Source organism: Aquila chrysaetos, chromosome Z (genome assembly GCF_900496995.4).
Source record: "Aquila chrysaetos chrysaetos chromosome Z, bAquChr1.4, whole genome shotgun sequence".
NCBI classification, from domain to species: domain Eukaryota; kingdom Metazoa; phylum Chordata; class Aves; order Accipitriformes; family Accipitridae; genus Aquila; species Aquila chrysaetos.
The window spans coordinates 2,678,396-2,701,798 of record NC_044030.1 but is presented as its reverse complement, the minus strand read 5'-3'; positions in this window follow the sequence as shown (position 1 = coordinate 2,701,798).

Below are 23,403 nucleotides of genomic sequence, written 5' to 3'. Positions count from 1 at the left end.
CCTCGTCTGAAGTGCCAGGGTTTATTTTTTCCATGTTTCCACACTACAATAAATTCTGGGTTGTGTCTAGCTGAGGGTCCAAGGCTGCGTTTAACAAAGAGACTGAACTTTTAACCTTTCAGGCTCCCAGGTTTTGATTATTACAACTAACTGATTTTCATTTAGATTTTGTTTCATTAAAGTAAATCCAAATCATCACTGAGCATGCATATATATGAATATACTGACCCTCAAGCAATAAAGGATGTCTTTTGCAGGTCACTAGCAAGACTTAGTAAGGAAAGAGATAATGTGAGAAACCCCAATTTGATTAGTAATCAGCACTTACATGAAGAATTCTCGTGCCTTGGTTTCAGTTATTAACTTACTCACCTATGTACAAATTGATGCTTTCCCAGAAGTAATGCTATACTACTGTTTGCCTTCTAAATGCTGTTTCAGATACTCTGCATGTCACTAGATATTTTTTGAAAGATCAGGCATTGTTTTACACTAATTCAAAATTAGAATCTTTGCTGTTATTTTCTGTTCGTTCTTACAAAGTTAGCTGAAAGAAGCCAAATAAAAACACATTTAAAGGGCTCTATTTACCTTTTAATCTTCTTGCCACTGCCATTATACTCTTAAGCTATAAATGAGTAGAAGCCGTCTCTGTGAGAAGTTATAAAGTGACATGTCTCTTTCCTTCTTCTTGGAGGAATAATGTGATGAGCAGTGAACACTAGAGGGGGAGCTTAACCGTTCAGGAGACTTAAATCTCCAGACCCTCTGGGAGAGGATCAGAGTGATACGATAGCTGCTGACTTAAACAAGCAAAGTTAAGGCATGGACAGCCATGGTTCAGAAGTCAAGAGGTCAAGAATAGTAGAGAGCCAATTTATTGTCATTTTCCAAAAAGGCAGCAAATCATAAGTGGAATTGAGAAGTTTAGGGCTCTGCTTCTACCATGATGTGGTATATTTTAAAAACCTCTCTAGAGGCAGTTTAACATGAAGAGTAGGATTACAGGGATTTTTTTTCCCAAGGACTGTCTGTCATTTAAATGTCTGAGGAATGATGGAATGAATTATCATAAAATTTTGACAAATTTGATGGCTCAACCAAAGGGGGAAAACAGACATTCCACTTATTGGGTTCTAATAAGACATGACATTTAAAATGAGTTTACATGGCAGTTAGACCTTTGCTTTTCTTTTTTTTTTTTTCTTTCTTTGATTCAGAAACATTTGTGTTTGGAGAGCAGTTATAAATAACTGATGCTTGTCTAAGAATGGAAAGCATGCTCCTTTTCATCCTCTGCTTCCTATGTTTTAATGACTTGGTGCCTGTTTCACATATTGTACTTTCATATACCCTTAATTTTGAGTCTTGCTGGCCCTTATAGTATGTCTGTATATACTTACTCCCATAATGAAATATGAACTTACTGTATATTTTTACTAACTTTGTTATAATTGCATCACAAAGAATGCTTTTCATTTTAAAAGGTTTCAGGTTTTTATTTCTATTTGTTGAAATGAAAACATTTCAATAATTCATTTTCTGTTTATATTATATCTTTTTTTTAAAGGAAGTAATGATAAGTCCAAACTGTCTATTTTCTGCTTACACAAACTCACAGGTATTTTGGTGCCCACTTCTAATTTAGGAAATGTAGCATTTGTTCATTTCTTATGAAGTAGCCTAGCAAACTGGCCAGGTGAGTTTAGCTTTTTTTTTTTTCCTTTTTTCTTCTTTTTTTTTTTTAACTCCATATACCACTGAGTGCATGCATAATAGCACAGACACAGGAATTTTCTGAGGGCAAAATGTCCAGGAAAGTCTCCGAAATGCTGTTATCAGGATATGGAGCTGTACATCCAAGCATCTGTTACAGGAAAATGTGGGGGTTTTTTTAAATAACATTTCTGGCAGGTCCCAAGATGATGATGAAAGGTCGATGTGAGTATGGCAGCTGCTTGGCCAGGGGGTGCCTGGTCCATAACCTGAGCCAACTTGGCCAAGTCACGGCTTCTGGCACCAACCCTGGGTCAGTGAAACTAGGTGTTGCCCTAACAGGAGTGTGCTTAAGCCACAAATGTGGAGCCAAAATATAGCTGAATTAAGCAAAACAAAATATAATGATAAATCATAGGGGTTTTTTTTCCAGATTGTTTATTATTCTAGTGGGATGCTAATTTTGTCTGCAGTTACTAAAGAAAGTAATGCTCCTGCTATAGCTGCAAGGTACCAGATAAGCAGAAATTAGGTAAGCTTGTATTTGTACCTAGTTACCTGACACAGGTGATGATATTTTTCAAGAGCCTCTGCAAATTATTTTCCCTATTTGTTTGCTCTGCATAAGAGGTAGATACTTTTATTATTTTAGGGTTTTGCCCCTGAAGGCTTTTCCTCGTGGTGACTCTACTCACAGTTTTTCTTGGACTGCAGATACATAGAAAATATTACCATGCTGCTATATTTAAATAAATGCATTTTAATTATAAATTCACTTATTTATGACAGCTTATTATATCATGTGCCATATAGATCTTTACATACATGATGAAAACTTGTAGCCATTGCCTTAATTTAAATATATTAATATTAATCTTCATTGTTTTATTATACTCAAAATCATTATAGTACTTTGTAAAAATGTGAAAGGACTGAAACATCATTCTTTAGTGTAAATGCAAACAATGAACTCATGATCTAAGAAAGGGAGTAGTTCAATTGCACGTTATTCTAAAATTTTTATGTCTTGAACTTTCATGAGCCTTTTTCTGAACAGGATGTTCCTACCCTCAGAAAGAAAGAATGCTACTAGTTTAATCTGATCTTATCATATTGTTGTATCTAAGTTGGATGTCTCACTTTGATTTACATATGTACTTTGGTGGTGTAGAAAAGAGTTTTGGGGATACTAATATATTATGTCTTTTATTATTACAGGCAGGCATTACTGCAATAGCACTATGAGTCTCAGTAATTTGTTTCATTTTAGAAAATGATAAGTGATTGGATTCGAAACAGGAACAGGTCCACTGATTACACACCACACGGACCCCAGCCAGCTTTTAAGGGCACATTTTCTTCTATTTTGTTACTGTATCCCCACTGATTTTCAATAAAGCTTCACTGCTGAAATTAATAGGGGAATTTGACCCTGTATTTTCAAGCACACTAATTTCTCTTTAGACAAGACCTTTTTATTACTCTCATATCCTTTATTATCTCAGCCAGACATGTATTGCTTCTCTGTGACGCTTGAGGAAAGACCATGTATAGCAGCAAATACACTTCAGGAAGAGGGAGAAGACAAATAAGAGGTTAGCAACTGTGGAATAAGAGCTCTTTTAAAATCAATATCCATCCATGCTTCACCAGATTTCACCTTTTCTTCTCTCTGATCTCTTATTTTTACTTTACTAATTTATGTAGCTCAAGTAACCAGCTACAGTGTTTTCAAAGGTGCAGGGCCAGGCTGAATTCCCCCCAGCCAGTTGCTTTTGCTGATAATGTTTGCCATATGATTCTTTTTTAATGTAACATAAGTCTAACATTTAAGCAAACAATGTAAGAGTACAGTAAGAGCAACTGAAGTTAGAAAAATTATATGAAAGAAGGTAAATCTGTATATCAGATAACAAACATTTTATAAAGTCACAAGATGCTGGGATTTGTAAATTGAGATTTACATTTATGGCAACTCTGAGTGAACTCAGGCTCTAACAAGAGCACTTTTTGGATGAGATCTGCCTAGTGAAGCAATAAAAATTGGAAATTCACCAAGAAATTAGGCAAGCCCTAAGGTAATTTAGAAAAAAAAATGGAGGAGTGAGGATATGATTGTTTCCAAAGGAAAAGAAAACATTAAACAAGTATCAGCTATCTAAACAAAAAGGACATCATAATTCTTTTTTCTTGCTTAGTGTAGTGCTGAATAACTGTTATACAATCTGATATTTTCGGAAAAGCTTTGGTTTCTCAGGCAAATAAGCTGAAGAATGGTTTTATATTGGTGGTGAGCAGAGGTAACCACTCCTTTCCCTTAAATTTCCTTAGTAAAACTCTCCCTAGGACAGAGCTATGCTTTTGGCTGTGCTCAGCACTGCTCATTCTTAACAGGAGAAGGGAAGTCCAGGAGGAAGCTCAATGCAGTTGATGCTTCTCTGAGCAAATGGCAGTGGGTTCCTTTCCATGAGGACGTGGCTAGTGAAGGAGATCTTCTCATAAAGAAGGAGCTAATGTAAATGGGCTGATTCCAGTGTTTGCCACATATAAAAAGAAAAGAAAAAACAAGAGTCTTCCTTTATTCCCAGAAGTAATGTATGAACATAATGGAGGGCTTGCAAAGAAGCATGCCCCTGATCTCAGTGTTTGCAGAGTCCCTGGCGGAAAGCAGGTCAGGCCTCATGATATGGCTGGTTTGGGTCTTATCTTCCAGCTTGAACTTCTCTTGTCTCTAGGCAGAGTCCTCAGATATGCTTTTCACTAGAGACTCACCCATGCTGCAATTGGGTGGTTGAACTGCCTCATTTTAGGGAATTTCTGCACTTCAGGAGGAGTTTGCTACTCCACTGCTCAAATTCAGCAGCTGTCCTTAGGAAATACAGTGCAGCAGCTTGAACACTCTGTGAAGGAGTTAAAATGGGGCTGCCATACCTGACAGGTCAGCTTGATGTGGACTCTCAATTATGGTCTGGCAACAACATTTTCCTTCTTCAGTGTTGTGGCCCATGAGATAGCAAAGATTTAAGGATGCTGCTTTTCATATTAAGCTGTAAAGTACGAAGGAAAAAACACCAAGGTGTTTCTAGGAATAATGCAATTAGAGGGAGGGTTAGTTGTCTTCAAAAGATAAACACTGTAATTGAAATAAGGGATATTATCTAGAGAGAAAAAATTAAACCAGAAGATGTGAAAGAACTCATTGTCTATTAATACCCACAGAATGATTCATAATGTGTTGCTGCTTTCAGCTCTGAGTAAGTGATTAGCAGTTAGATCTACTCAGTAAAACTTTTTTGTAGTGGCATGCTAAAAGTAACAGAAAAAAAACCTCACTGGGAATGAAAACAAATAGTGATCCTAACAGCCTGGCATCTGATATCAAAATTAGCACTAACAGGTACAGGCTTTGCAAATTCTGGTAGAGAAATGGAAATCTACTGTTTTGCACCTGTAAATCTGTCAATCCAAAGCCATTCACTAGTTTATTTCAGGCTCTTCAGTCATTTTATAGTGAAGTACATTTCCCATTATAAGCTGGATTTCTGATTCTACCTTTCTAAATTGCCCCAGAAGCAGTCTCTTCAAAGCTTACATGGTACATCTTTACCAAAAATCATGTTTTGAGGGGAAATCTGGAGTAAAGCAGAGAAGTCATTCTAAATTTAGGGCAACTTGAACACTTTCTTTTTATTTTTCATTTTTTCTTGTTATTTAGTTGCTTGGCTACGAAATCCACGCTTGTTCTGTTGTTCTTGCAAAGAGCACTTTTTAGTACATTTTCGTGGGAGGTGAATGTGTTAAAGGGTACCCAGTGTTGAAATTCAAGTGCAGTAGCTTGTGATGTCCAGTCCTACCATGCAGTTCAGAGGAGGCAGGAGTACAGCTTTGTTTTAAGGACACAGGTTAACACGGTGTGGAAAACAGCACATGGAGGAAATGCAACTGTAGCAGATTAAACAATAAAGAGGGAGATACAGAAAACAAATATAGTAACCCAGGGAGGACAGGGAAGCAAGCTGAGAAAGAGCCACTGTGTTAAATCTTCAGTGTTTCAAATGCTTTTCAGTGTTAATATAAGCTTGTGAATTTATTTTTCTTCCATTTCCTTAGTGGTCTACTAACCCGTGTAAAATTTCCTTCTTTTCCTTTCCAAAGTCTCTACTTATGTACAGATATTCACACACAGTGAAATGTTAGTGATTGTAAACCACATCCATTGACACAGCAGTTCCTAGGAGGTAAAGCAAATATTTTTAGTTAAAACTACAGAGTCAATTTTACTTTTGCAGAATGCAATTACCTAAATTAGATTTAGGTGGGATACCTAACACTTTTATTGTCATCATGTCCTCAGCAACCTCAAGCACTGGATTGGATTCATCTCTCAGCCAGGAGAAAGGAAGTAAACAGGAGCTGCAGAGAAGCAAAACATTATGAAATGCAGAACATGATTTTGTCTCCATTCTCAGTTTAGAGATGCTGATGCTAACAATAGATTGTGCACACTTCCTCCCTTCCTTTTGAAGTAACTGTCAAAACAAATTGTTTTTAGTTTAAACCCAAATTAATGAACCAGCTTTATTATTTCAGGAGAGAGGCTGGCAAAGGAAAAATAGAAAAAGAAAAGACCCAGGAGTCATTGGTAGAATAGGTGGTTTATAATGTGTTAAATGTGTTTATTTGCACTTCCAAAGTTCAGATTTCCTCATACATTTTCATACTGATAGAGATAAAATGCTAAAGTCTTAAATCCCTCTATGCCATGCTGAGTTGCTAAGGGCTGTTGAGTTTTTGTTATTTCTCCTCTCGAGTTAGCTCTGATTATGCCTGCTGAGTGAAAAATTTGTATTTGCCGACAGAAATAGGAACCATACCACGTGCGCTTGCACTCAGCAAATGCTCCAATACATCACAAAGATTTGCTCAACCCACCTTCAGAGACCAAATCGAGCATGTTATTTTCTGTTTAGATCTGATCCTGAAGACTATCAGTCAGGAGTGTTTCTCAATCTCTGATTAAAACAAGGCCTACAAAGCTGCAAGTGTTCATGCACAGTCTCATTAGAGGACTGGATGGAGTGACCCTGGTCTTCTAGCACAAAGCTGTGAGTGAACTTCAAATATGAGAGTGCATCAATCAAATCCAAGCAAGGCTTTTATGTCATTTTTTCTACTTTGCCTTTAAAGTCCTAAAGGAATGCCCTTTACACTGTACAGCCAAGGATCATTCAACAGCAGCAAACAAACCAACAAAAAGCCTCTCAGGAGAAGGATTTTACTCCCTTCACAAAGGGGAAAGCAAGATATTTTACTAATGTGTTTTCTAATGAAATAGAAGATAGACTTGGCTCATTTTGTAGCTCCATGTGAATGATTATAGCCAATTTGGAGGGCTCAGAATTAAGTTCAATAAATAGAAAGTTTATTATAAAAACAGTGAAAAGGGAGGTTTTGTGTGTTTTGCTTTAAACCAGGGTTGGTGCAGCTTTTTGCACCATTTTGATTTTTGCTCCTGCTTATTGAGGGAAGAAATAGACAAAAATACATTTGAGAACAGTGCAACATTTGATCCATATTTGGTGGTACGTAATTCTTTTCTGTTTAAATGATGACATTTTAGTAACTATTCTTAAATGGAAAAATTAAATTAAAAAGTTGTTACACTTCACCATTTAAAACTCTTTTTCAAAAGCTGTGATGATGCAGTGAACTGTGATCATAAATGTGATGAAGTTTTTCTTTGAACAAAACCAAGGATCCAAAAATAAATACAATCCAGGGATTACTCTCCCTGGAAATTAAATTAAAATGAGCTAGGGGAGTTTGAAAAAACAAAAGAAGTTAGATAGATGAAACAAGCCTAAAAGTGCCAAGTGACCCAAACTTTGGAAGTCTGACAGACTTATTGAAAAAGTAGTCTGTACTCAGCTGCATTCAGCTGAGGCTAGAAGGACCTAATATTTAGTGGTTTTCCACAAGATATCCTTTTGACTCTGTACCATGGTTTTTTTTCCCTCAACTCCATAGATTATGAAGCAGCCATGACCTAAACACCACTCCTTACCTTATCATCATATATATATATATATACACATATATTTTTGCAGTTTTTAATATGTGGTGCTATTTCCATCGTTATATTTAAATGTCTTTTGTTGCAGGCCTTCAGGTGTTCAGAAGAATTATGTAGATTTTATAAATGAGTACTAGAGCATTTATGCCACTTGATGGTGCCCCATTTGTGTTCCTCTGTAGTGTTGGACGGGGCATCTGTGTAAATTGCTACTTTTTGTTTGTTAATTAGCTTACTGCATAAAAACCATCATGCATTACCTGTTATAATTTTGATATGCTTCAGAATATACACCTTTTCTTTATTTTGGAGATAATGTTGAGTCCTGAGTTTGCCTTCACTCTTAACTGTTTCTGAAACCAGATGTCAAGCTAAATATCTTTTCAGTCATTGAAAATCCAACAAATTGAAGAAATTAAACTTTTGCTCCTGACTCCTGCATAGCACATATTTCTTTACTTTTCTGACATTGTATTGTTGTTGACCTTTACTTTATCTCACTTATATCTCTGGTTTAATGAATTATTTGCTATACATGTATGTATTTATAAATTAATAGGTGTGTACCTACATATCTATGTTTTGTGAAAACCTATCAGCCCAATCAGCCGGATTTGTTGTTGGTGATATGTTTGTTCTATTCAGTTACCGGACTCACCTTTTTTAGTGAGGCTTTGAACGTCTTTCAGTGGGGTTTGTTTTCTTTTGTTCCCTGTTCCTCCAGAAAACAAACAAACAAACAAACAAACAAAAGCCCCACAAATTTTTTTTTATGCTTTAATCTGTGGAGTGTTAGAACCTATTCTAAAATCTTTTTATCTTTTTGCTGCTGAGAAATAATGACGTATCGTTTTCCTCAATGTTACAGTTTGAAATTTCAGTTTCTAGCAAAATTAAATTGCTTGTTGGATTACTTGTATATTTAGCTTGAGATTTTCATTACCCCAAGAGACAGTCTCCTAAACATGCAGATTCAGTGCTTGGCCCCAGTAGGCATGGGTCAGTTGTTACTTCAGAAGAAGACTGGAAAATTCAGAAAGCTGAACAGGTTGTTTTACTTTGGAAACGGCTGCATGCATTTTCAATGTTAACTTCAAGTATATCTAGTACAAAATGAATGTTTTATCTTAATCTGGCACACATTATTGTTCAAGGTTGAAATTTAATTTATGTTTTCCAACATTCCTTGGTTTTCTCTCCTCCAACAGTATTGTAGAGGGGATTTGGGGTTTTGTTAGCTTCCCTTTTGCATGTGGGGATAGGTTGTGAAGCACTTACAGTTGAGTTAATGAGCATTTGGTGTATCAATAACAACACAGTGTGTATGGCTGTGGTCTTCGATTGCAATTATCAAATGTAAAAAATATGGATATATGTTTTGCCATCATAGGACATAATTTTTCTACACAGAAACTTGCTTTATTACTATCTGAAAAGTGTTACAAAAATGCTTTTGTATAGTGTTCATTGGGTGGTAAACAAGCAGAAGCAATTTATGAAAAAGAGAATACTAAACTACGTCAGGTTTAAAAACCAGGACGTGTCCTTATAACACAAGAACTGTCATGTCACAGCATTATACTCTAAGCACAACTAAGGATGATCACTACAAATGCTTAACTCTACCCACATCATCACTGTTACGAAGTGATCTGTGCAAAGTTCAATTTGTTACAAACCCAACAACGACAAACTTGCACTCAGCAAGTGCCAACAGTGCCTGTGCAATTCCAGCTAAAACTATGTTCTTTAGTGTTCTCAGAAGTGGGCAGATTTAGGTAAGGTTATGCTTATGCATTTAGGTGCGACTACCCAACAGTACGGTATTATGACAATACTCTATTGCAACAACTAAATAGATATGTCAGCAACAAACATGGACTATATCACCCTAACCTTTCTTCTTCTCAAGAACATAATAACATAAGGTAGCTTCCTACAAGTAATTATCTGTATTTTTCTAACCATACCTGAATAGCACTTTTCTATGGGTTGATCAGTTTTCTTTGTTAGAGAAAAACCCATAGTTACCTATAAAGAGATATTTAGTTCACTTCTCTTCCCTCCTTTCCTCTTTCCTACCTCATTTCATGTTCCTACAGGACATGCTACTGCTTCTAGTACAGACATTCAGTTATCATCTGATTTTGACAGTACCAGATGTTTGATATTATCTTAGTTTGTCAAACTTTTTTGTTTGTGTTTGGATTTAGTTTTGTTTTGATAGGGAAATACTAGGTTGTTTCTCCTCATTGTTTTTTGGGTTTGGAAAGGAAATTGATTATGTTCAAGCAGACTCAGACAAGAAGTAGAGGAGTCATATAATTTTGTCTCAACATACTATATTTAATTCTCTGATCCGTTAAGGCCACCAGCTATTGATCGTGATATCCTCTGTCTATAATCATTATTTCTGCTGTTAGTCCCTATATTTTTTACTTTTTAGATTACATATGCTTGCTTTCATTTAAACCATATCTCAGATGTGTGCTCAGCACTGGGTATCTCTGGTTATTCTTTGATGTCTTTTTAACAACTGTTTCATGACCTTTATTACTTACTGTTTCTTCTTTTACAGATTTTGTTCATTTACTTCAATTTGCCTGGACTCACAAGTAATTTCAAAATTAACTTTTTACAACTTCTCCACCAGTCTTTTCCTCAGATAATACTCTCACCCTGAAATGCCCATAAATGGGATACAAACTCCCAAACCATTCCTGTTAGCAGGGATCATATCATTCATCTGATTTGTTGACTGGCAGATTCTTCCAACTCTTTCTAGAAACCAGCGCATAATATAGGCTAACAACTATCAAGTGAATGATCAGATCAGACTTGCTCCAGACATTAACCAGAATATTGTCAATAGCTTCTTCACAGAAAAGCTATGGTTAAGAGAGACTCATAATAATTAGAAGAATTGTGCTTGGAAAGTGTATGTTGGTGCTGGAATATAAGCACAGTCCTGTTTATTTTAAAAAAAAAAGTCACTACAGCCATGTTTATATCTGAGCAGAGAATGAAGCACTTCAGAAACAAGGGGGCTGTGTTTATAGTAATAGTGTTGAAGTGCCCAGACACTTGCTGATTGCCCTTTTGTAATCAATGTATCCAAGGGTGGAACATAAGCTCCAGACAATCCTCTCAATTTCCTAAACAGTAGGATATAATCTAGGAAAAAAATTTATGAGAGGAAAATGAACAGCTGATTAAAATAACAGCAGCAACAAACAGCATAGGAAAACAACCTAAGCTAAGTGTTATTAAAAGAGCTTGCAAAATGTCTGATTAAAAAAAATGAAAAAATTTGCAGGCTGTCAGTGCAGCATTGCTTTGTACTTGGTCATTACTTTTACACAAAGAATATGAGATTTTTGCCCATTGTATACTAAGCAGAATAATACCTGTTGCTACAAGTAAATATCTTGCGCTAGACTGGGACAGCTTGTGGGGGATTTGTCTTGCGTAACTTTAGCTGTCTACAGCCATAGGCAGCTGTGTCCAAGTTCCTTTTACAGCAGTGGAGAGAAATTAAGTGAACAGGTACTTTTAGGAGGTAACCCAGTCAATGCAATTTAGATATGTCCTTTGGGATGAAGTCAGTTGTGCCACAAAAAATATTTTCTCCAGTATTGCAGAGACAGAAATGTAAACATCCCTGCTGCAGAAATACCTGTTGGCAGGTGAATCCCACCTCTCATGCCCAGCTCAAAGAGGTGGACATAGAAGAACGTCTTCCAAGAGCTGCTTTTTCTGCTTTCAGAGAGGAAATTTTGTATCTGGTTCTTCTTTTTTCAAAAAGAAAAATAACTTCCTGAAGCCCACTGTAGAATCCAACTTATCTTATGTGTGCCAGGTCAGCTCTTTATACCTTCTTTGACACTGTCCACTTCCTTTTAGGCATTTCCCACCCACTAGTTCAGTACAGCGCTGGAATGCACATGAAATCGGATGAACCATGCATTTACATGTTGATCTGAGATGAGATGGCTTTGTGTTTAAAGGCCTTCTTTAAATGGATCATGGCAGATAACATCTCCATGTTCTGATAATCAAAGCAGGTCATGGTGGGCAGTAGGGGATGGTTTGTAGTCTTGTAGAGCTAGTGACAAATTTGTTCTTTATCTGTACTTGGGGTTTTTTGCATTTAATGAATACCTCAATCTTTGGACCTATATTATAGCAGAAAATGCTTTGAATTGTAATATTCAGTATAAAACAACTTATCAATCAAATTCAACCTAGAATCCAAAGTTACCTGTAACACTGGAACTTCTGAAGTATTTATTTTTATTCTCATTAAATAAAGAGAGCCACAGATTATGATAAATCTTGTGTTGCCCTTCAGAGATACATCATCTAGTGCTTGAGGCCAAGAAATGAGTAGTTTCCATAATTAGTAAGGGAAATTGAATAATTGGGCTGTGGTTTATGAGGGTTCTTTCTCTAAGAAGAGAAACCATGTAAGTCTCAGTCAAGTGGGTTAACATGATTTATTTTTTTAGCACACAATTATTGCAAGTTCGTTTAACATAAATTCTACACTTGAATATTTATTTTGTTTTTTTTTTTTTTCATTTCTTCTTAGCATAACCACACGAACGTGTTTTTGTGAACACTTTAAACTCATATTTTCTGCCTGGAAACATGCTTAATATTGTGGTTAGCATGATTTCTAACTCGGAATATTCTATGATACATTTTTTTGAAGACAGTGAAAGAAATAAGTGCTTGTCTTCCAATAAATGGCATAAATTGGGGTATTTCAATGGAATTTCACATGGTGACAAGACACCAATTTATTTCATATTTTGCCATCACAGAGAATCTTTGCATCTGAATTGTTTATGCTCAAATAATTTAAAAAGCTAAATCAGTTTACAGATATCTTCCTTGCTAGGCACAAAAATACTCTTGTGTGCTGGCATTTTCTAATGCATGTATGATGTTATGATACATGCATTTTAATGCAGTATTAAGTTGATAAAAACAAGAATAGGAAGAATCCACTTCATGTGTCACTTGTGGGAATCAGAGAAAGCAGGTTTGCCCAGTTAGAAAATGGATTCTTCCCTGTTTCAAAGTGAATAAACCTACAGACTTCAGGAAATATGATCATACTGTGCTGCAACCTAAATAACAGTGATGAAAAAATGGGACAAATTCCATATATAAAAGAAACCCAGTCTCCAGATTACAAAATAGAAAGTAGAAACTATAAAATCTGGTACAAGAAATGCTGATGACAATGTAGGATAGTTTTAAGCATAGGATTATTAAATCAAGTAATGATCAGTGTAGGTGTACCACTCAAACTCTGAGGATATCTTGTGATGAATCCAGGATCATGACGCCAAGTCGTTCTTCAGACATGCATGAAAACACTGGATATCCCCAGTCAACCTTGCTGTAAAGGGATTTCTTAAGCCTGAGTATAGATGTATTAGAGACAGCTAGACCTGATGTTAAGCACATCTCAATTCCTTTACATATAGTGTTAGGGAAAGGTATTAGTATGCCTTCCCCACACCTGTTCCGCTATGTCAGAGAGATCTGGGGAAGCAAAGGCAGAAGGAAGGGGCCTGCATAGAAAAACCAAGAAGAACAATTTTAAAAATCCAGAAGTCTGATCAGTTTAATCAGAACTTTAATCAGAACTTCTGCTTTCTTCATACTATTATATCTTGGAGAATAACTTAACTCACAGCAAATCAGTTCTCTGGATTCACCTGGCAAAAAAATTGGTATTATTACCCTTCACTGGGTCTAACCAAACATTGACCTAGAGCATTCTTGTTTCTGTCAAAGCAACAGGAGATGTTTACAGAAAAATATATGAATATACACAGAAAGTAGAAGAATGCATAGTAATCATCTACCAGACCTTAGCCTGAACTTGCAACCCTTATTCATGTGAATAAAGTCCCCTTGAAATCAGGGGATTAGCATCCTGACAGTATTGTTCTATTCCACTTTTTAACAGAAATAGCATCATGGGCTTTCCAAATGGATATTGATCCTCTAAACCCTCTTATGAAAAGCCCCAGTAGAGTTTCCTAAGAGAAGTAAGGGTTTACAGAACAGTCAGGGTATAATTTCAGCTAAACCTGAAATGTGCAAGTGTCTGTATAATGTTTCATAATTGCTGCATACTGCACATAACCTTCCATTGACTCCTCTTGTGTGTTTAAAAGCCTCTAAGTATGGTTTTAGTATTGAAGCTTTTAAGTATGGTTTCAGTGTTGTACCTGAAATCCTCTTCTTTATAAAAATGCTTCTAAAGAAAATACATTTCTTATATTTTCATGACTCTGACAGAGGTGCAATATTTGGTGATAAGTTTCTTAATGTCTCCCTTTGAATATAGTTTTTTAGAAAAATTTTATTCTTATGTGCTGTATTTAAAGTTTAAAAAAACAACCAAGCAAAATAAAACCAAAACACCCTGTTACTTAGTTATCAGAGAAAAAAAATGTTAGCTAAAAATTATAATATTGTGATGTCTCTTGGATTCTGATGAAATACACTTTCCACCTTTCTAATAGAAAACTTGGGAAGCTAAGATATCATAAAATGATTGTAACATTTATTGTCATCAGAAAACGGTACGGGTTCCAAAGCATTCCTGGTGTTTAGAGGTAGCCATGAACCATGGATTTACATGCATCAGGCTGCATCAAATAGCTAAGCCAGTATTTTACACATACCTAATCTCTGAGTACATAAAGTGCTGCATGTAATATTACTGAAACAACAATCTAGCTTTTAAAAAAATGCTTTCCGGTAACTATTTGGTTAGAAAAAGAATCAATATTCCTTCAGTATTCACAACCCACTCAATAGCTTAACTGATATGTTGTTCAGGAAAGGTTAAAAAGAGAGAGAGACAGAAAGAATGAAGGCACAGAAAGAAGCAGGAAAGGAAAGGAAAAAAAATTATGCCGCCTAGCTACAAGCTGCAGAGGGAAATTAATATTCAAAAGGTTAAGGTGTCTGTGAAATGTATGTAATGAGTAACACTCATAGTTTGTTACTATAGGTTCATTGCCTCTAATGTTGAGGACGGCACATGGATAATTTACGATTCCCATTGTCCCCTCTGCAGGGATTAATTCTGAATTATTTATGTACCTATATACGCACAGAACTGAAACATTTTAGTTAAAGTCAGCCACTCACTCATAGTCTTGAAATTATGCAGCCCTTGTTGCTAAAAATGATGTTAGCCTCTTGTGATTTAAGTCATAACATTTTATTTTCAGTCCCACTGAGAGAGAAAGCATACAGGAGGAAAAAAAAGATATATTTTCCTGAAGAAATCTCTGAATGCATTTTTTAAAGATTTAAATAGATAATGGTAATTTGTTGAGTCAAATTATTGTTGTAGCGTGCATGTAAATAAACCTTTATTTTATTCATGATTAGAGATAATTTTTCTATTGCTCTGTGAGATTATTTTTTTAAGATGGCTATCTTTAAATACAAAAGCTTTGCATTTCAATAAAGGGAATCCCATCTACTTATTAATTAATCAAAGAATGGAATTTCATTTTGGGAAATTGGTCTCAACTGTTAAGAATTCCCATTGAATCACTGCCTTTGGTACAAATGAAACCTTCACTGCTGTTTCCATTTGAACTCCAATGATTCCTTGCTGCTCTAAATGGCTCTTTTGGATACATCAAAATTCTTTAATCGTGGAAAAAATGCAGACATTAAACATTTCTTAATAAAATATTAGATTAGGGAGTGTCTTGAGATCTACACTGAGGATAGTGTTTGATAAAGATCTAACCCAGTCAGCATGAACAGGTCATAGGCATTTTATCTAAGCTAGATATCAATTTAGCATGTTACGTTTGTTTTTAACCATTTTTACTTCATCTGCAGGAGAAGCATGTTTTTCCTTGATTTGTACTTCAAACATGTTTCAATATGACATAGTTGCAGTATGAAATTTCAAGTTTATTGATATACAGATGTCACTATGTAAAGGGCAATTAATAAAAAGGGTAAGAGAAAAGAAACCATTGCTCGAGCAGCCCCAAACCTTTGGGGTTTCAGATGAACTGGCCGTCTCTGCCTTCAGGAATTGTACCCATAATGATGACTGTTCATCGCAAGCAGACAGCATAGTCTGTGAGCAGAGTATTTAATACCGAGTGGATAAAGATGTAAAAGTATCTGACACGGAAAAGAAAGAAAAAAAAAAAAAAACATATAAAAGATCAATCCTTCTTTTTCCCCCTTCTGTACAATTCAACAATTGCTAATGAATTAGGAGGAGGGGCATATTGATGTACTGCTTGACTGTAACACAAAGAAGTGTAGTTAGCAAAAAGCTGCAGTGGGTAATGAACAGTATTTTAACTCGGCAGTTTAACCTCCGTGTCTGTCAGCAATGACCTTTTACCAACCCCAATGAGAGCCTGATTTCTCACTTTTGCTACTCACTGCTGGATGAGTGAATGTAGAATTTGACAGCGAGAGGTTTTACATGAAAAGGGAAGGTACTTAAAAAGCATGTTTTGTGATGATAGGCTACATTTATTCACTGTTCATTACGCTGGGTGCAGCGGCAGCGTTGGTGGATTGATTGGGTGTGAGCAGCTTGTCTTCTGGGGCAGCGAGGAGGCGTTATTGACCTGCATGGGAGCCGAGGTGGCCTCCAGATGACCCCCCTTTCACCTGGAATTGACCTTGAAAACAACCTAGGGTTCACCCCGCTTTGAATAAATAGAAAAGTGTCTTAACAGCATGTGGATTATTAGAATTGACATATTGCACATTTCTCCTTTTTCAACTTTTATAGAGGTGCGTGTGTAGGGGGTGGAGGGAGAGTGTTGCCTTTTAAATTTCCAGATCCAGCAGCTGCACGGCTTGGTATTTGTACAGATTTATGGCGGGAGGCAACTAGACTTTCTCCTGCTTGATGCTAAATTTTACCATTCATCATTATTGATTAGAGCCTACACTCTATGACAGAGCCCAAACCTTACTATGACAATTGCTATTTCAGTTGTTATGGGCCATAATGGGCCATAGGGATGATTTAAAAGAGCACAATAGCTATCTGTAATTACACATGAATAATCCATGAATTCTCTAGCACAGTGCTTATAATCAGACCCTAACAGCCAAGGCCGAGACATTTGTACTTGTTTCCCCTTCAGCAACTAGACCAGAAGGCACCTTTACATGTAAACTCAGCCACAACAGGCCAAAAGCAATTGTCTCCTTCTGTGTCCAATCCTGACTGTTCTTCCTGTGCTTAAAATAAATCAGTTAAAGAGGAGGGTAATGGAGTATTGCATCGCTGACAAGGGTGCAGCCCCCTAATGAACTTGACTTGGCGTGGAGACCTGCCTGGAGCTGTCTTCTCAGAAGCTTTTTTCTTCGGTTTTGTTTTATCAGACACAAGGAGTTCTTTTTCAGAGTTTCTAAACCCTGATGATAGCTTGCTTCTATGACAACCCTTTTCTCTGTGGAAAGACAAATAAGGGAAACAGATACAGCAGCTAGCTTAAAAGTCAGTGCTTAATTTTACGTTGGCTTATTCTACATAGAACATTTTCTGAATTGTTGCCCAACTTTAACCGCCTCAGTTTTGAAATATTAAGAGCATTGATCACAAAAGTATCTTTACTGTGGATTAGATACAACTGTCTCAGAGAGCTATATTGGTGATAATATCTTGGACTGGTGGCATCCCATAAGAAATAAAGATAGGTTGACCAGATTTTTCTAAAGCAAGGTTTCTTCACTCACAGATATATCATTCTGAGCTAATTGGACAAAATCCAGACGGCTAACAGGCTGCAAAACCTACACAGTCACCATTTTCTGCTAAGTTTATGACCTCTGTCCCATGGATGTCCTAGACTTCTATGCTGGTCCTAGCTAAGGAGAGCACATTATCTGGTGGTCAAGGAGCCTTGCATATTTTTTTATTTTCAGTAATAACTGTCTGCATGCCCATCCTGTTCTGGGGTCTGCAAACAGTATTTTCTTTCAATTGCAGGGCTGAAGAGGGGGTTTCATTCTTTAGGAGCCACTATTTTTCATTCCACCAAGTTCTAATGCTGAAGCATGGTTTGAACATGCTGTTAAATGGGCCTTGTTGCAAAATTAAAATGTAACGTATCCTAAAAAAAGCAGCTATTGCCAGATGAAATAAGACCCTGCACAATTTTATTCTGAGTCATGCAAATGATTTTTTTCAAATATTATTTCCTCCTAACTGCTGACATTTATCTGTGCATCAAGTAAACACAAAGCAGGGATGTGTTTTCTTTAACAGCTGAGTCTGTACAGAACATACACACACAAAAAGAGTGACTTATAATTGGTATGACATTAGAAACCCATGTAGTAGCACAGTCAGCTTCCATCTCATCTTTGTTCCTACCTCTCTATAAAGGATAAGGCAGTTTTGCCCAGAGGAAGAAATAAAAGGGAATCCTCGTTAAAAGGTACATTAACGAAAAAAAGAACAGCTTTATTGGGGACATGTGCAGAAAGGGATGTTTGAGTAGCAAATGATAATTTACTTTTGAGGTATATTAAAAAGGTTTAATCTTACTGATCATGAGTTAAATTGGATGTTTTAATCAGTTAGTGAGTGCCAAAAATAATTATGCCAGAGTGCTTAGTCTGCAGAATGTGTACACAAAGCATATAAATCCTTTCCTTCCCCAGGGATTTCTCAGAATAACACACAACTAAAAGACAAAAGCGATATCAAACTCATATAAATTAACATTGCAAATGATCTGAAAAATACAATAAATAACATGATTCTATCACTCTGAATATGCTATACAGGGGAGAGTGTCCAACACAAATACATTCATTAATCTCTTATATCCTCACTAAACTTTTTCAGGGAACTTTCCTGCCATTTACTTTCTGCAGTTCAATTGAAGGTCATCCTATGCATAGCAAAAGTAGGCTGATGTCTACATACAGAAATCTGTCATCTTTTCTGAAATAAATGTTCAAAACTGAATTAATTTCACTTATTTCTTCCTCTTAGGAAGAAAAGTATTTGTCAGTATTTAGTACCCTCTCTGAAAGCCAAAACAATGCACCCTGATGGATCCTTTTATTCAGTTTTGGAGCTTCTCATAGAAGCGAGTAAAGATATCATTTATAAGGGATCTTTTTTCAATCTAGTATAGTAGATAGCTACAGTGTATGTGTGCATGCATGTGTGCATTCATAATTACTGTAGATTGGATGCAAATTTAAATGGGATGGCAGCTGTGTAGGTGAAATGATCTTTTATCTTTGTAGGTTTTACAAAATAATTTTGGAGCTAAATTATATGTATAATCCTTTTTCTTGGAAAATATAAGAATATGCCCATCATATGTTATACATACATGAAGACTTTTTTGGAAGCACCCAAGCAATTATTTATGAAATACGAAAAATACTTTCAGGACACTACGTTTTAATTTTTTAATTTCTGAAGTTCCTGTTTTCACCTTTTCAGTTCCTTTGCTTTTTCTTAAATAAGGAAATCTCACAGGATAATCCCACCAATTGGGACTAACAGGACTATTTTAAAATTAGACCATGCAGTTTAACTCCCTCCAGACACAAAACTGGAAAAGAACACTGACGGAAAAAAGCAGTGGCCGTTATGCTGAAATGGTGAATTGGTCACTATAATATAATCTTGCCTCCCTTCTAGAATGGCTGGGTTTGTTGCAGTGTTTTTATTTACTGTAAAAGGCCATATACAAGATTGATTTTCCACTACTCCCATTTGTTCCTCAGGAGTTAACTCTACTGAAGGCAACAGAGTTAGGATTGCAAAGTAATTCAGACTATACTTCCCTTATTCTACTACCATTTACATACCTCACTATATGTGCTTAAGTATCCTACATGCCTTGAATGAAAGGCTTACTAATAGCTTTTTGCAAGACAGGTGCTTAAGGTACTTTAAGTACCCAAAAAATAAAAACTGAACCCATGCACATTGCAAATTACGGGCCATTGTTCTTGTATTAAGTTCATGCCAGCTCACAGAAGACCATTCTCAACTTCATTTGTTCATTTCAGATGTAAAATAATTCAAAAATAACATTTGAAATTTGGATTACTGTTATCTTCCTAATGTTTTATACATAATTACACACTATCTTTGACTGCCTCACATGTTTTGGCCATTTTCTCCTTGTGTGCAGCAAAATTAAAAAAAAAAAATCAGGTACAAAAACCTGTGCTAAAAGTCTCATCCAGAGACCACCTTAAAGTTTCAGTTACCAGTTAAAAACTGGCTTATTGTACTGATGTATTAAAATGGGTGATTTTGTACACCATACTTATTGAAATGCCTGCATATAATTAAGTGAGTTAGAGACAGAACCTTAGTCCTAGGTATGAATGTTCTGATTTTTGTTCCTTAAAGTAACAATTTAATTGATAAAAATCTGCTTAAGAAATTTTGTTCATAAGCTCAGTAATTACAACAAAGAAGCATCACAGCAAACACCTCAATTATCCATATGAGAAAAACATGATGGTGTGGATTTGCCACTAGTTTTACTAGTAGGACTCTAAGGGATAGTTCAAGTAGTGGTGTCAGAGGCTTTGAAATTTCTCTTTCTCTGAACTTTTAGATTCTAGAATGATCTGATGAGGTAGTTATTATATTTTATGTAAAATAAACTTCCTGCAATCCCCTACAGTCATAAAGATCTGACTTCTTTCTTAGAGAAAAATTTAATACCTGTAATTTTGTCCATTTACATGTTTGTAGTTTGTCCATTAAAAATTGTTCAATATTGTCTTTAATGTTTGGTAAACCATAAAAATTAGAAGATTAATTTAGGCTGGGTATGCATAAAACCCCAATTGTTTTCTGAGATTATCCATTGTTTCCTCAGGGCAGCCAATTTTTTCTTTTCTGCCATTCTTAATTTCCCTAAGGATAAAGCAGAAAAACCCCCCACATTTAAAGTACACTTATGAAAAAAGTTAGTATTTAGTTCCTGATTATTTTACCCACGCTATTGCTAACTGCAAGCTCAGCTTTCCTCCACAAGAGCTCACCCACTCCGTAATATTTTAAGTTTGCCTTTTTTTAAAGACAGTTTTTCTTTCTTCTATTTTGAATTGGGATTTTGCGAACAGAGGACTGAGATTTCTTTGCTGGTGTTTGGAGTCCAGGAAAATGGTCAAGAGACAAGAATTCCTGTGAAAAAAAGGTAGAAAAGATACTTAAAATCAATAGACAAGTGAAAGGGGCAGAAAGTCACAAAAAAGAAAAAAGGTTTCAAAGCATAATGAAAAAGAATGAAATGTTAAAGTCTCTCTGATTCACCCACATACTGAGTTACTTTAATTTAGTCTCTGTCCCAACTTTCTTATTTGCATATAATCATACATTATCTTTGCCTCTCAAAGGATGTTCTCTGCTGTATGGCATTAAAAATACATATTTCTTATACAGTATCCTACACGAGAGGGGATAAAACTGGGAAAAGAGAGTAAAGTATTGAGAGGGTAAAATAAACATTAGAAGAACCAAGAATGTAGAGCTGTTGTCTTGGGAAATGGTGTGAGAGAGAGAAAAAAGGTAATAGACAGAAAAAAAATTGGAAGGGAACTGGATGATGGAAAGTGTTAGAGAAGAGGTAGAGAAGCAAGAGAAAATAAAAAAGGCAATCAGGCACAAGTGTAGAAATACAGGAAATATTTGAAATTATTATCAACAAAAGAAGGAAACAAGTGAAAAGCAACGAAATAAAAGTTGAATTGCTTCTAAATGTTTTGTTCATTTTTAATAATTGCTTGAAAATAGGAAGGGAGCCCAAATACAGAATTCTTGCTTGAGGTATAGCTTGACAGAGGGGGAATAATAACAATATGCATCTCCATATCCATGTCTGGTTGCAACTTCTTAAGGCCAGTTGTCGTTTAAATGTGTTGAAGGGAGGGAATAACACTTTTCCCGATTCGGTCATGGGAGTGTTTAGTTCTGAACTGATTGCGAGGGTTTTGAGCCAAGTCCCACTGAAAGAAGCAAGTGACCAATTCTTAACGCCTTGAAGTTCAACCTCCATTGTGCGGTTACGCCAAGTTATTTAAAACAAACAGGGCTGTGCAACTCATGGATGTACATGTGAGAGAAGGAGGAAGAGGCAATTATAGTATATAAACATTCACACCATTCTTTATACAGCTGAGCATCAAAGAAACATATTTTAATAAAAAACCTAATTATTTCAGTCTGTTAGATTTTGCCAGTCCCACATCCCATATCAGTTACTTGCACCCAAAGCAATATCTTGTTTCCAAGGACACAGAATTGTCTTTGTTCTTTGCTGGGAATTTCTACATTGAAGGGATTTCTGATAGAAGGTATGCGTTTCCTTCTTATTAAAATGTGGGGGTTTACAGACATGGTGGCCATGATTTCAGCATGGAAAGGAAACTCCTGGTATTCCAGAGCATACTGAAAAATTTAATTTACTTGTTAGTGTTTTTTCAACAACTCTGCTGTTATCAAAAGTAGTTTTGTTGGTATAAAACTCTCTCATCTTGTGCTGAACCTCATCTTCTTGCTTGACATGGTAGTGACATCACAAGCCCAAGTGCCCAGCATTGGTCTGTTGCTGTGGAAATGGGTGGGATCACGAATAAAAGTTGTTGACCTCACTGTCAAATGAGACACAACAGGCTATTGGAACTGTTTAAGTTGTTGTGTAGTCACATGTAGTATATGTGCTGTGTGGTATGACTAATTATGCATACGTATTGTACTGCAGACTAAGGCATTAGAAGTGTAGACAAATATTGTCAAAGATTTTCTGTGATGTGATTGTCTTCTCCTGAGTAGGAGCAACTCTGCTTTAAAAAGAGGCTGACATCAAAAACACAAGTCCTTGTTTCGACACAATGTCTTATTTTTTATTCCCTCCCATTTTATTCAGTGCTTTTTCTTACATCAGATAGTCAGGAACAGTTTCTTGCCTCTAGTGTCATAGCTGTTTTGTTTATGTGAGGAAATGATATAGACTCACCTGGCCTTAACTACTATGCATAACTGAGCACACCCATCTGCATACATTAAATAATTTTATTCTACTATTTTCTACCTTTTTTAACAAGCTTCCTTTTCTCCTACAGCTTATAAAGTCAAATCAAACTGTACTTGGGTTTTAAACTGTGCTTATTATCAGAGTTGTGGGTTTGCTTTAATTATGGCATGCGTAACATTGCCAGTCTCCAATATCTTTTTATTAGTTTCTCTCAGCTTTGAATGCAACTAGGGAGCACATGTCCTGTTTCCATGCTAGCTCTCAGGTGAAGTCAGGAGTCCTTCTATGTTTTGACTTTGGTTCCACCCATGCCCAATTTATGTGAGAGACCTGGTCATTCTCAAAGGCCATGTGTGATCCTTACTATTGGGTGGTAATGCTATAGGTAGCTTTTCTATACCTTTATAAAACCCTTAAATGGTTGCCCCATTAAAGTAAGACTCCTTGCAGAGTTTGCAAGAGTATTGCTGTCATGATGCACTCGTGCTGAACTGAGCTGCTAAGAAGATGGTCTGTAACAGCTTGTACCTTTTGAACTTTTATATTAAATCATTT